General features: G+C 38.0%; 1 long non-coding RNA gene across 1 annotated transcript; it reads left to right on the plus strand.

Moving 5' to 3' along the window:
- The first annotated feature begins 929 nt into the window (after positions 1-929).
- On the plus strand, positions 930-10,805 carry LOC108887992 (uncharacterized). The gene is made up of 3 exons (XR_001961723.2): positions 930-1,221; positions 1,316-1,513; positions 10,132-10,805. It is a non-coding gene; the product is annotated as an uncharacterized LOC108887992 (long non-coding RNA).
- Positions 10,806-15,580: the final 4,775 nt, after the last annotated feature.

Raw genomic sequence — 15,580 nt, forward strand, 5'->3', positions numbered from 1 at the left:
AGACAGAAAGAGAGAGAGAGAGAATGTGTGACTGTTTAAATTCTGTTGTTGACAACAGATTGTAGATTAATTCTTGTTTGCCTAGCTCAACAGGTTATTAATTGTATTTTGATTATGCATCATTTCTGTTTGTTTAATAACTTTGTAGCATGTAGCAAGATAAACACATTATAAATGAGATACAATCTGTAAATCAGCTCAGTTTGTCCATCGGTCAATCTTGATTGTTTTTACATACAGCTACAGCTTTTAAAATATCCAATCTCCTGGTCAAATTGATAGGCTACATGAAACATAATTACTGACCAGTGTTGATGAGTTTTGTGTATATATTTTTAATTTGCTGTTATTTAGTTCAATATAAAACCACATTAGCAAAGGTATTCATCCACTGTGAGATAAATATGTTATCTCATCATTTACTTTGTCAAAACATGAGAGGCACAGAGAATTTTAGCTAAAGTTTAGTGCTTAATGCCGTCCATTGGAGAATTCTCACACAAGCACACCATTTTACAACAGTTGATTATTACAAGCATGTAGACTGCCACAGCTCCAGGAAATAATACATGTGTAAAATAAAGTACATTTCAACTACAAGTGTAGCCAGCATACCTCTCCTTGTGGTGCCCCTCAATAGCAATGAAACAGAATAATGTGGTGCATTTGCTGGATCAACCAGTTAGCCACACCCTTGAAGCCTTTTCTCTTTATAGTAGCCTGCTTTCATTTTGTTTAAATTATTGTTTTATTTGATATACATATTTCTAAATATAAATATTGTCTTGTGTAGAATAATTTCACATTGAATTGGCCAAAATCAGTAGTTTTGTGAAGCAAATGAAATGTCCTTGGTTTAGAGCAGTCCGTGAACCTGCCACTCTCTATATATTGGTTCTCCAGGTGGCATTCGGTAACGGTGGACTTCCCGGATGGGTGGGGCAAAGTGGACCAATGGTGGGAGAGGAACAAAAAACGGAGCTAAGCATAAGTATAGTTCGTTTAAGTTTGTTCAGCGGCAGTTTATTAACGGAATTAAAAGCCGGAAAGCTTGCATCGTTGTGTAACTTTGTAAAACCGGAAAGTGGGCATCATTTAGAGCTCGTTTTCTGTCAGTTTAAGTTAATGTAATTGTCATGAACGCCACAACTGGGACTATTGCTAGCTAGCTAGCTTGAATGGCAAATGATAAAGTGTGTGTGGAAAACTCCGCATTTCTGAGTGAGTATGACCATTAAATGAAAACTGCATATATATCGGTGTTTATAATTACTAAGTAAAAAGGTTTCATTTGTGTTTGTGGGTTTCTGGATAGCGTGCTTTGGATACTGCGCCACACACACACTGCCCCAGAAAACGTGCTCCGCACTTGCCGCTGCCGCGTGCCCGAGGAGCCTGCTTGACACACAAATACACGGGCAAAGCTTTAGCACATGTTTCTCAACTACACTGATTGGACACGGATGGACACAGGGCACAACTGCTCTTCAACAACTTTAGATTCCACGAAAGGGTGAGTACTGATAAAATACTTTCTAGTCATGTTTAATATGCCTGTCACTGATATTAGTTAATTCCTAGCAGAGTATTTAAAGTTTTGTGATACGTATTTAATTTTGAAATTGCAGTTGACATAATTTTCATGTTTGCTCACAGTTTGATATGAATGGTAAATAATGGACTAGGGGTGTTGGTAAATGAATGTATGAGAGTCTTTCAATCACATTAACAATGTAGTTATAAAATAAGAAAAACCAAGCCTCTCTAGCTATATGCTTTCTTAAATGTTAAATGTTGTGAGGTATGCCACAACATGCTGTTAGATGAAAATTGAGTGGGTGAGTTGCATCTCACAAAACCAAAACATGCTGTTTGAAAACTCTCCACGTGAAGTCTGGCCTATGTGTGGTCTATCCGAGTAAGGTTTAGAGTGCAAGTGAGTTCACCTCATTCTGGTCTGCAAAGCAGTAATGGGCTCATTACTTTCCCCTGAGGCTGGAGAGAAGAAAACACCAACAGCAAACTACGGTTACTGGAGTTGGTGAGAGCCACATTAGTGGGTAGTTTTCTCCCCATTGGCCAGAGGGGATGGCACTGAGCCCGTTTTACACTTCAAAATAAACTTGAAATAGCTGTCTTCTATGCAGTGGATGAGACAGCACCAAATGGAGCTATCAGTGCTACAGTGATTATTATAATTGACATTTGCACAGACACATATTGTGAACAGAGAAACACTGAAGGATGATCAGTAGTGGTCCTAAAATAGAAACACCTATAGTAAGTCACGTTATATTTGTCCATGCCTTAATCCTTTGGTCGCCATACAGGGATTCCTGTGTACGGAGGACACAGATTGATACTGATACATGTGCAGTTGAGACCAGTATAAGCAAAATATGACCTGAACAAGAGTCTGTGGACAAGCCTCATTCTGTTTTGAAACCTCACAAATATTCTGCACAATACTGAGCATAGACAGAACGTTGTATATTTTCAATCTCAGTACCTGCTGCATCAGAGAACTCAATTTACATTCACTCAGGTAATTTGCTGTCCATATTTATTTGCTATCCACTTTATTTATGATTGTTGTACCAATTAAATTGACTTTTCTTCTGGCCTAAAAGGTAGCAGTATTTGCTCAGCTGTGCTTTGGAATTAACATCCAGGCTCATGCACCAGATTGTGTGCCCAGACCTTTCTAACGGGCCATGCCTGCAGTGGTGTATTTGAAAACACAGGCATAGTGCAGCATCATCTGTTGGGAAAAGCCAGATCAAATAACAGATTCAGAATTGCCAAAGTCATTAATTTCACATGCTGGCAGTGGAAGTCCTTGTGGCTACTGAATGAGAAATGTTTTCAATCAAAGATTTAAATTCTTATTCAATCATCACAACTGCCATTTGGGAACCAGACTTCAGTATTCACAAACCAGAAGTGAATTGTGGATTTTGGTGTTTGACAGAGAAAGATTAGAAGGGAAATACTCTTCACCAGTACAAAATTTGTCATGGGTTTGTGGTTATGTTTGCCAGAATAATATTTGTTTCTTATGTATCATTTGTCTTCCTTAAATTGAATAAACTCCCACTGTGTTTGTCCCCAATGGATTGTGATAAAACAAGAATTAAGTGAGGTTTAGCAATGTGTACTGCTCTTTACTTTGCCCTGACCAATGTATGGTCCTGGCAACTGGCTAATCTGGCTGGTGATGTCTGTCATAGAAGATGTAAATGTGGGGCAGTCACACAAACAGTCAAACAAATATTTCACACCAGGGACTAACTTGTGGGACTCTGGAGAGTTTGGAGGGATTTGTCAGGATAAATCTACGAGGGGGGTTGGCAATTTAATAGCTGTACAAAGTGGAGTTATGTGTATACTTGTGTGGACCTGTGCTGACACATTTATGAAATTATGAAGTCCAAAATGTTCAAACGTTAAGGAATGAACAATGAATACTACTGTAACCCCATTAGTTATTGTGTAAGCCCTCTGTAACCTCAACATTAGATTGCTCATGGATTTCATCATTTATTAGATATGACATATAGAAATCCCCTGCCAGAGTTTTCATCTTTTGTTCACAGACAGCTGAGGTTGTCTGTGTCTGATGTTCAGTCGTCATCCTGTCCAGGGTCCTTGTCAGTTCACCAGTGTAGTGTTCCTCTCAGCTGTTGCATGCCATAATGCACTACCCCAGATTTCCACTTTAGATGGTTCCTGTCTTTATTGTGTATCATTAGAGATCTTAAGGTGTTCAGTGTTTTGCAGTGGCTTCCTGTGATTTCACTGCTGTTATTATATGCATGTTCCAACAGTCCAGCTTAATAAGGGAGTCCCACTGGGGTGGTCTCGGTGGTCCCAGTTGAGTTAAGCTGTAGACAAGAAAAAAAAAAAAACTATTTACCACTAAGCAGATGTGCAGGGCAAAAAGTCTTCTGAGGGGAAGGACAGAGAGTGGGCGGTACAGCAGTGGCAGTGGGAGGCATGGAGGTCCAAGAGGAACTCCAAGTCAGTCATTACAAGGAGTGGATGATGAGACACAGACTTAAGACCAGGACAAACACTAACTCAACTGGGACCACCAAGACCATCCCAGTGGGACTCCCTTATTAAGCTGGGCTTACATGTGTATAATAACAACACTAAAGTCACAGGAAGCCACTGCAAAATGCTCAAACCTTAAGATCTCTAATGATACACCCTATAGCCAGGAACCATCCAAAGTGGAAATCTGGGGTAGTGCATCATGACATGCAATAGCTGAGAGGAACACTACACTGGTGAACTGACAAGGAGAACAAAAGATGAAAACTCTGGCACTAGATTTCTATATGCCCTATCTAATGATAAAATAAATAAATGTGTACACTAAACACTGAGCACAGGATCTGACCTGTTGGTAGACCATGTTGACAGAAATGTGGTATGGTGAGCATGTGCTAAGTTTAACAGAAGTAGAAACAGTTTGGTTTCATATGTAAAAATCAAGTATTTTTTGTTTGGAAGAGTGTGCTGAGTGATTACAGGGTTTCTGGACTGAGCCAACAGAGTGGCTATGCTTGTGTTCATGCAGCGCCACAAACCTAGTCTGAGGATGTATTTCAGCTTGGGTTGGCAGTATGTGGATGGCCAACAATTACCATCCAAGGAATCACTGCTTTGGCCACAATAGTTTTGATTGCTTAGGTCTGCTCTGTTAGTCTGTGAATGTTTTGTTCCACCCCAGTCATCTGCCGCTGAGTAGCCTGTTAGTAGTACAAGAAGTCTCAAATGGCATGCTGGTTGTTAGCCCCTGCTTGTCATAGGGATTATATATTTTGTACAGTAAAGAAAGTAGTAGTTTATTCTTCTGCCACCTTGTTTATAGGTTGTTGCACCACAGTAGGTAAGCAGAACGGCAACATAAACCTGGAAATGGTAATATTTCCTGGAAAATCATTGTGGAATATAAATCAAAGAATTGCCATTTCTGGGGATCTGACACATTAAATATGCAAGCAAAACACATTTATAAACTTCATTTCTGCCAATAGCTGGCACTAGAAAAGGGGACACAGTGTGCATTACATGAAGTTATGTGACTCTTTTCTCCTCTACTTTTAGGCTAATTTATGTGGTTTGCAATTGCATTCATAGAATCGAAGGATTAATTAGCAGCAAAAAGTTGATAGCTCTCCATGTTTTCTTCTCTGTCAAAGAACGCCATCTGCACTGCCTTCCTGATTAATGAGCAGGTGGAATAGGAAGCATTTTCATCATGGTGTGCACTGAGGCAAACGAAAAGTGAATTTACTATTCCCAGAATACCAAAACAATATCAAGTGAAATTTTTTTACATAGTCAATACAAATATAATTTTAATCCAAGTCATGTACATATAAATATGTGACATTTTTTTTAAAACAACATGTAAAACATATTCTTCTCTGCACTATTATGATAATGGTGATGATAATGAGACTTAATATAATGCAACCTTGATTAAATGCATTTGACTGTAGAATAAAAACCACAAATTCTCATGAAGAGAACAAACCTGCCTTTTCTTACAATGTGGATCGTGATTTGTGGCTGTCTCTGTCCCAATGCAATAGAGAGAGAAGGAGCCAAGATTGTGATCATTTGTGATGTCCTGTGGGGATAAAACCTGGGGCTGCTCCTCTGATGATGAATTAGATTGAATTTGTGGAATCTGACACTTTTCCCATTTTACATGATTGTGTTTTGGTTCACCTGCAATTTTCTAGACATTTTTAGCAGATTATTGTGCACTGTCCTGGGCATATACATACTTTGGGATAATTGTTTGCTTTCTGCTAACAATTTTATGTCTTATTAGTATAAGACTTAAGCTGACTGTAACATGTAGGCTCACAAGCATTTGCAGTACATTTGTGAACAACAAAATACTTCAGGAACTGTTATATGTTTCTGAAACCAAATGGCTACGACAACACACTAATTAAAAACCGAGCACAGTCGCTCAAATAATTCTGGTCCCAGTCTGCAGTGTTCATTGCAACAAAAACTTTTTGAATTTTTCCAAAGAAAATCCAGTAATTCTGTCCTCTTGACCTGAGGTGAAGTGATGTTTCCTACCTACTTCCTGAACTACCAGGGAGAGTTTTTTTTTTTTACTTTTGAAAAGAACTTGTTCATGCTTTAATGGGATGTGAACTTGCTTTGTAAGACTTCAAGACTGCCAGCTGTGGGATGACCAACCCAGCAAGGGTATTCAAACACACAGATACCATTTTTACCTCTGCTCCACCTTTTCCAATTCCACCATCACTATTGCCAACATAAGCAAGAAAACCTCCTTTGAAACTGCCAGCATTTGTTTGTGTCCATACATGTGGCAGCTGTATTCACATCCTGTTTTTTTCATTTATTTAAATCAAAATATTTAGGCCTGATGCTGTTTTTGTTCTCCCAGGTGTAGGTTACTGAACTGGGAAAAAAAATTACTTTCGTTTTCATGAGCAGATGTTAGAGAGAAACAACATATTGTGTTAGGAATGACTCTATGATGGAGTAAGGTTCTGTGCTTGCTTCGCAAGATGAATACAAGCAGCGTGAACTGATGTGGGAGTACGGTCAACTCCTCCACCCCACCTCGAGGCGTGGAACAAGACTTAGGAGCCATCTCTGTAACATGGAATTAGATAATGCACAAGGCAAATGGGATTAATCAGGAAGCAGAGCAGATGTGGGCCATACCATTGACATCTATTTGTACAGCACTGTCTAAGCCATAGGAATACTACTTATAATCAATAACAGCAGTACTAGCTATTGCCTTGTAGGCTCTGAACCTCTCGTTACTCTCACTTACAGTATCCTCTGATGACATCACAGTTGAGGCTCTGTTTTCACTTTAAAAGTGAGTTATTCATGTAACAGACCTAAAATTTTGAAGGTCAGATGAATAACTTGTGTTAATTCTTCTGACGGAATAAACCATTAAAGTTCAGAACAGAATTACTACAGCACTTGCACAGCTGGAAATGGAATATAGGATCTTTAAATTAACCAAACAGCGTTGCACTCCATTAATATTATATACAAATAAAGCCTTCCTAATTGATACAGCGCAGGTGTTTGTTAGTCAGGAAGGCTTCATGCAGTAAGTTAGGGGCTTGGTTTTTAATTACCTTAGGGATTTGCTAATTTACATTCTGCCTCTAAAAGTCTCTTGTTGATACTAGGAAGAGAGTGTGTGTGTGTGTGTGTGTCTATGTGTGTCTTTGTGCGAGTGTCTAAGTGTACTGTATATGTTGCAAAGTGATTTGATGAGGGTGCGGGTAAAGAATCAATAGAGTTTTAATGGGAAGCAGGATGTCCTCAGGTAAAATTCAGTCCAAAATACGACATGAAATTCGATCTGTGGGATCATTATTTATTTATTTTTTTGTGGATCGGAGGACAGAAAAAAGTAAGGAAAGGCACTCGATCTTGGCCCTCATACATACCTGTATTCTTGAAGGTCAGAAAACTTGTTATAGTGGACAAATATTAGGGGTCCAATGGTGCTGCTTTCTCATTAATCTCTTCTCATCTAAGACCAAACCTGTAAAAAGGTCTGCATATACTGACATATATCAAAAGTCCACATTTCCTCTGACGGAGAATTTCACAAGGTGATAAGTCATGGTTACTCATCCTTAATTTAATAACCACGTGCTTCAGAAATTAGGTCTGCCTACTCTTGAAAACTAGCTATGTATCCATGGGTCCCCCCACGAGTTGCACATTTTTCATGGAGATCATCTTTTCTCAAGATTTTTACTCATCATTGAATGGTACACTATGGAGCAAAAGGAAATATTTTCAGTTCATGTTTGGGGGAGGCATTACAATTATAGTGTACAGTTGCTATTTAACACCTTGAAATCAGCGCTATGTTCTATATACATGAGTATGATATGAATCTTCCTTAAAAAATACATTTTAAAGTTAAATAATTGGTGCTTGGGTCATTCATTGGCCAAGTTTTTTTAGTCTGAGAAATTCTAAACTAAAAGCAGCTGAGACCAGAATTTACATACTGCATTCAGTGTGTTTGTTTTAGGCTAAAGCGTCTCCCTCTCAACTAATAAAATGACACCAGAGCAGCAGAGCTAGAGAAGACACACAACAGAGTGACATTAAGTCACAACGAGAGCAGCCACCACACTCAATGTTAGTGTTACAAATGCAAGGTATGGGCTACAGTCCTCTGATCAACTGTTGCCCAGTGGATGTAAACATTAAAAGTCAGAGGAAATTAACACTTCCCTCCTCCTGTCTCACATCAGAAATGTCCCACCTCTGCTAAAACATTGACACAGCATTGAATGTATATTCACATACAAGCTATTTTTATGTACTAGAAATGTTTTTGCTCATCATGTTTGACTTCAGTGTGACCACTCTGCATTTTAATGTTTGTTTTGTGCATTCAGGAATGCATTTATAATGTGGATAGCATTCAGAATTGGACAACAATGAGTTTTAATTTTTGTAAACCAACAGTTCCTCTGGGAAAGTTGCAGTAGTTGTATTCAAACAGGATATTTAAAAAATGTTGAGCTCAGAGCTTTTATATTCCTAGAGCGCTGAATTAACATGCAGTACCTCACACATGTCATTCCGTAGTCACATTTTAATTTCTCTCCATTAATTACACATTCTGAGTGAGCATTGCATTTGCATAGATTTCACATGCAAGTGTGACCTACTGTTATGTTGTGTGGGTGAAAAGGTTCTGCTCACTGATACGATATGAATACAGTATGCAGTTGGAACCTCCTCCACTAGACTACACCGCTATAGACTTTTAAATTTGGTGTTTGTGTTTACTTTGAAGAATATCTTTGTTTTTAAGTTATTCTTGTAGGTGAGATCTTGGCTGGTTTAGCCAAATCAGGCAAGAAAACTGGAATGAAATTTGATTTTTACAGTGGGGGAAATATATAGAACATACTTATGTCGAAGATGTTATATAGGAGGACAAACGACTTGAAGAATCCTAAATAGAATAGTCTGTAACGTAAGAGAAGGCGGTCGTATGACACTTGTCACACAGTCAGTTGTCTGCTTTACAACAGCCAATAACAAGCCAATTGTGTTGCTGCATTGACGCAAGTGCACATGTGAGTTTTATGATAGTAAAGGAGGTTGGTGTTGTGAAACCTTTCACATGTGTAGTAGAAGTAGGAAAAAGGCATTTTAAACATTTATTTCGAGCAAAGTCACCAAAGTTTTACAGTGTTTTTTTTTTTATCCAATTGGATTAATGATGCTATACATGCAGTTTTTATGTCCTGGTGACCATTGAAAGTGAATTTATGGCTCTCTCACCACTCACTTAGATAGAGGCTTGGTCATATTAGCTTTAAATAACTGCCCAGGGACATTGCTAAGATTCGATTTCTGCCAAGTGGTCAGACTTGCCTGTAAGGACTTAACTCGTGTATCTGGCATGTATACAAATTGATGTTTATGAAAAGGGAGACTTCAGAGGTGTGATATTGTGATATTCTAATGAAATAAAAGAACACAAACCTGTATTGTTCTATAGGTTCATTTAAATGTTATTTGTACAAACAGTATGAGCCACTGGTCATAACCAAGGTAGTTACACAGTAATTAACAGGCAATTTATAACATGTAACAGTGGTAGTGTAATTCATTCACAATCAGTGTTGTGTTATGCAACTGACAATTGTCATATTTTACAGTTGCACAATGAGGTCTTGTCAGTAGTCTGTCAACTTTGTTTTAATGTTTACAACTGTAGGATTTTTGTGTAAATCAAAACAACTTTTGAATGCTTTTCTGTATTTACCTTTTTTTTTTACCATCTTTTGGAAAAAGAACAAAATAAAGAACTCTGATGGTGCCCTGGACTACAAATTCTATAATTAAATCATGATCATAAATAATTGCGTCAAAAAAAAAAAAAAAAAAGACACCCTTGAGACAGCTTTTGAGGCAGAATATTGCTGTATTTCATTTCTAAAATACCCCTGCTGTTGACTCTCAGATCTTTCTCAGAAAGCTCCTACTCTGCAAACATGATCATTGGCTAGTTCTGAAATGAATCTCACTTTTTCTCTTTTTATATCCCTGGGGCAGTGGAGGCCATTCTGCTGTCCACAGCACATTCCCCTGAAAATACCTCTGGGGATCCTTTCCTCAGTGGCCGTGCCATCACTCCTATCATCAGTCCCCTGAGCTGTACCTGTCCTGGAAAGCAGGGAGGCACTGGAAATGCAATGCCATATCATTATTTGTGGCAGTGGGTCCCTAATGAGAATATATGAGACTGATATGTTCAGTTGGGGAAAAAAATGTTTCAGTATTGCAATTGTTAACTAGTGAGGAAAAAATGGTTAATACAAAGCTTAAGGTGACTTAAAATAGTTGCATCATTTGGCATTGCAAATAAGCATTTACGAGTAAAGTATAACGCATAGGTAAAAACTGTCTCCAGAGGCCACTTAATACTTTCCAGTATTTTGATAATGAAGAAGCTCACAGTTGGTGTTATCTTGAGAGCTCATGTTTGTCAGCTGATTTGTTAAATTATTCTTCACCCATGTGTGTCATGAGATGCTAAAAAGTGACAAAACTGATGTATTAGCTTGCTTTTGTGGGGATTTATTTATTTATTTTTTTACATTTTGAACATCCACATTAAATTTCAAATGGTTTATATTTTACTTCAGCATATTATTACTGTTCACTATACAGTATAATGTAGAGTTCTTTCTTAAAATTTGCTCTTATCTGTGAATGACTTGACTTATTAATGAAATCATTGTGTACAGACAGCGTTCTCTTGCTTGAATCAAACCAAAACAATGTGCTGGGTCCCAAGAGGAATCTCCCAATGGTACTGATTCATTTTCTTCTATTCTTAATTCACTGATATCAAACATATCTGTAACTTTGTGAAGATTTCTGTCACTCTCTCTGTTGCATATTTTATACCTTCTTTTATTCATTATTAATGCCTCAAGAGCTTTCTTTCACATAATGCTTAAATCTTAATTTAATATATATGTGCTGGCTTATTTCTGGTTTAAAGGAGAGGGGAGAATGTGTCACATTATTTAAGCAGAAAATGCCATTACCAGACTAATTCAAAATATTTCTTGTCAGTGCTTTCCTGTTGAACACTGACATGAGAATAAAATCCCCCATGACAACTACTAGAAGAAAATCCTAATATATGACTTCCATTCATGCGAGCGCACATAGTCATATAAGAGCATTACAGGGTTTTGCATGACTTCCAGTATTCGTATTAGCATTGTGTGTTTTTGCTTAATTTTATTGATTAGGTATTCATTAAATGATAAAGGCCATCTCAGTTTGTCTGTTTGTATCAAGGGACAATAATGTATTTAAATCTTGTGACAAGCTACTGCCTTGTGTGTGTGTGTGTGTGTGTGTGTGTGTGTGTGTGTGTGTCTCTTTTGTCCTTACATATTGTGGTGTTACAATATTGTTGTAGTCTACTTTGTTTCTTGTAACATAGATGTGTGAATATTTACTTTTATTTTCTATATTTTTCTTTCTGTATCTATGTCAGGCACTGGTAGAAAAACCCAACTTTAATTTCCATAAAATATTAAAATAATGCTAAAATTGGAAAGAAACAAGTTCAGTCATATTGAAGTACAGATAAACACAGAAGCACAGATGGCTTGTTACAGTTTGAGCAGATGGATGAGTTTTGTGTATCCTCAGCTGCTTCAAGAAAATCAGAGGTAAGACAACAGCATAAAAACTACATGTGAACCACAGTGTGGAGGGCTCGGGGTCAATGATATCTTCACATGGCTACACACTATTAGTTACATTGATTGGATGCCATTTTGTGGCCACAGTTCTTTTTGAGGATCAATACAGCTTTTCCAATAGTTGAGGAGGTACAACTGGGGTTGGGGGTTGTTATTAAGTAAAAGCAGTGAGGTGGACAACCCCTAATCCAGTCAGTTGTCAGGGCAATAGACTAAAAATTACTTTTGTCAAAGGGAGAAATACTGGAAAACTTGCTGAATTTTAGGATATTACCACCGGATTTTATTAGACTAAGAAGGATCTCTCTTTTGACTCCTTTAAACCATTACCGTAGATTCATAACACTATCTATTTCCCACTGGACTAATGACGTATGTGGGACATAAACATTAGAATATCAATACGTGTCTAACATGGTTGTCTGTTGTGAAGTTTCAGACAGCTGGCAGATAAGACAGATTGCTCAGTTGTATTTAGTTCTGTGGAAATGATTCTGACTGTTCCAACCCCAGTCAACACCCAGTTTTTAGCAGTTGCCACAGAAAATGACAAACTATCAGAGAAACATCTGTTTACTTGCTAGCCGGCGAGCAAAATGTCTAGGTACTTGACATTTGTGAATGTGTAGAGAGAGGCAGTGGTAGGGTGTGTGTGTGTGTGAGAGTGAGAGAGAGACATTATATAAGTGAGAGCTGGATAAGAAATTTGCAGTCAGGTTGAGTCAAGAGCCTCACTTGCTATTGAGGGTGATGTTCTTTCTAGATCCCCATCATGCCAAATGATATGCATGTGGAAGAAAGAAGTGATGCTGAGAAAAGGCCAAAACATTTACAGACATTAAGCTTTACTTCTATAAATGGATAACTCTGCAGCCCAGATACTGATCTTGTCAAGTAAGGGAATAAATGCTGATATGCTAAGAAAAGGCCAAAACATTTACAGTCATGTGGCATTAGCTATCTGAGACTGGCTGCAAGCCTGATTGGCCAGTGTGACTAAAAGGTTTGTCTTCAAGCTCTTACACCCTTCATTAGTACTTAACCATCACATAAAAATAGATGTGTTTCCATAAAAATGAAGCAAACAAGAGTTCCAGACTACTGACACTGTTAATCAGTGGTTTGTCTGCACTTATGATAAAATTAAAGGGCTGGTAAGAAGAACTGAATTCTCTCCAGAGCCAAGAAAACTGTTTGATAAAGTGCCCTGTGATTTTCATTCAGCTATCTAGATGTCACCTTCATCTCAACTAGCCAGACACAGCTATTTTCTCCTTTTTATTTTCTGACCTCTAAGAAATATTTTAATACTCAGCATTTGGAATGTTTTTTTCAGGAATATTTGTAGACAGACATTGAAGGTCAGTGAGCAGATTATCTGTCGTAGGCTGTTTGACAGATATCTAAATATTTGATATAACACAAACTTGTCAGCTGCCGGTAAGTGTCTGGACAACTACTGAACTGTACTGTAGCTGAGACATAAGCTCAAGGCAGGGCTTAACCTATGTTAGCTAAGTAATTTCTGCAATATCAGTATCTCCCTGCAGGTAATAACTTCCTACTTAAGGCAAATACTGAAAATAAACAGGCCATGTTAATAAAAAAATTCAAAATAATCTTACATTTTCAAATAAAGGCTCCTGCCTTCAGATAATCTGCATGCAAAGTTGGCCACAGTGCTGGAGTTTGTTTGTTTTTTCTTTTTCTTGGAAGTGAACCAGGCCTGAATGAACTTCAAGCCCTGGCCAAACATCCTACTTGGGTCTAGCCTGGGGGAAAACATATGACCGCTGGCTATCTACTCACTGTGCTAAGGTGAGCCACAAATGCCATGCCATTGCCTTAGCTATGCCCTTGCCCACAGCAAAGATAGGTGAAGAACAACATCTGCAGTCACATGTCCTTCATCTAAGATGTTGGTGTGTGGCCCACAACTACAGTGGGTCCAATTCCTGTGGCAATTTTATTTCATCCTATCAATGCAGATGCACAACTCTCTGTGATCACTCTCAAAAATATGAGGGATTACTTAATTCTCCCCCATAAGGTGCATCTTAAATAATTCATGATGATTTTAATAACATTTTTCTTTAAAATTAAACAACACATTCTTTCTGTGAATTGTTTATAACCAAAGCATTTATCAGTAATAGAGTTAAGATGGGGAAAAAATATGAATGCGTTGTTGAATGTGAATTTAAGCGGTGCTTGTGACTTTTGAGCTGGTGCTCCTAAAATTTCCAGTAAGGAGCACCCATGCCATGTCACATTTTCTTTGATTTCAAAATTAAAGCACATTCTCTTCCATATACAATGATTTTACAGTAATTTTCAATGCCTGTTTGCAGTATAATGATGCCACACAATTTCACTTCATGTGGGTGTTCTCAGACAGCCAGCCAGCAGTGTTTATAGTCACGCACTCAATTTAGAATTGCTCTCTGCATTTGTACAGAGGGGAAAAATATAAAAGTCCTCTTTAGATGACTCCAGAGGTTTGTTTATTCATCAGAACTTCATTTGTTTCACTATTGCACAGTGACTTCTAAGATGAGGCAGCAACTGCAGCAGGGATAAGACTTAATATGGAGTTGACAGATAATGGAGTGATTTGACACACTGCTGTGCAATTCCAGGGATATCTTGTATTGATATGTGGTCAAAATTAAGTGATAGGATACCAGTGAATGAGATTATGAATTCATAATGAAAGAGGAGAAAAATGTTTAAATGTGTCTTTATCTACGTTACATCCAGCATATAATAAAGGATTATCACTGTGGAGAACAACAAACTGCAAAGATTCAGGTTCATTGTTCAAACAATAAAATCAGTGAAGTGGTAGGAACGCGCATAGCACATACTCCTTGTTTTTTTTAAGCGAAAGACGCCACAGCAGTTGCATGTGTAAAAAGGCAATTACTGTTTTCACACTTGTTTTCACAGCCTACCTCAGTTTACTGCTCTGGAAAGTGTTCTCAGGTTTGAATGAAAGCATTGTGCATAGAGGCACCATAGTAAAATATTGAAAGTACATCGATAGAGGCCAAGGTCTGAGCATCCAATTTCAAAACTGAAAGGAACATTTACTCCAGTCTCTCTAAACAAACAGTTGAGAGAAAAGTAGATGATTGAACTTTGCTGAAGGCCTCCATTTTGAAAACTGTGTAAGATGGAAACATGCACTATTAAGTGGAAATATACACTCATGGAACATTTTATTAGGAACAGCTGTATGCCTCAAAATGGAAGATGTGAACTCACTGACTTTGACCATGGTACGATTTTTGGTGCCAGATAGGCTGGTTTGAGCATTTCAGAAACTGATGATCTTTTGGGATTTCATGTGCCACAGTCTCTAAGAGTTTACTCAGAATGGTGTGAAAAACAGAAGAACATTCAGTGAGCAACAACAGCCATCCATTTATGGCCACAGTTTACCCATCTTCTTATGGTTACTTCCAGCACCATGTCTCAAAACAAAAGTTGACTCAAGCTGCTTTTAATGAACATGACAATGTGTTCACTGTCTTTCAGTGACCTCCCTAGTCAACAGGTCTGAATCTACTAGAACACCCTTGGGATGTGATGGTACGAGAGATTGGCAGCATGAATGTGTAGCTGACAAATCTGCATAAATTATGTGATGATGTCATGTCATCATGGACCAGAATCTCTAAAGAATGTTTCCAATATCTTGTTGAATCCATGCCAAAAAGAATTAGGACTGTTTTGAGAGCAAAGAGAAGTCCTGCCTAGTACTAGTATGATGT

Source organism: Lates calcarifer, linkage group LG2 (genome assembly GCF_001640805.2).
Source record: "Lates calcarifer isolate ASB-BC8 linkage group LG2, TLL_Latcal_v3, whole genome shotgun sequence".
Taxonomy (NCBI): domain Eukaryota; kingdom Metazoa; phylum Chordata; class Actinopteri; family Centropomidae; genus Lates; species Lates calcarifer.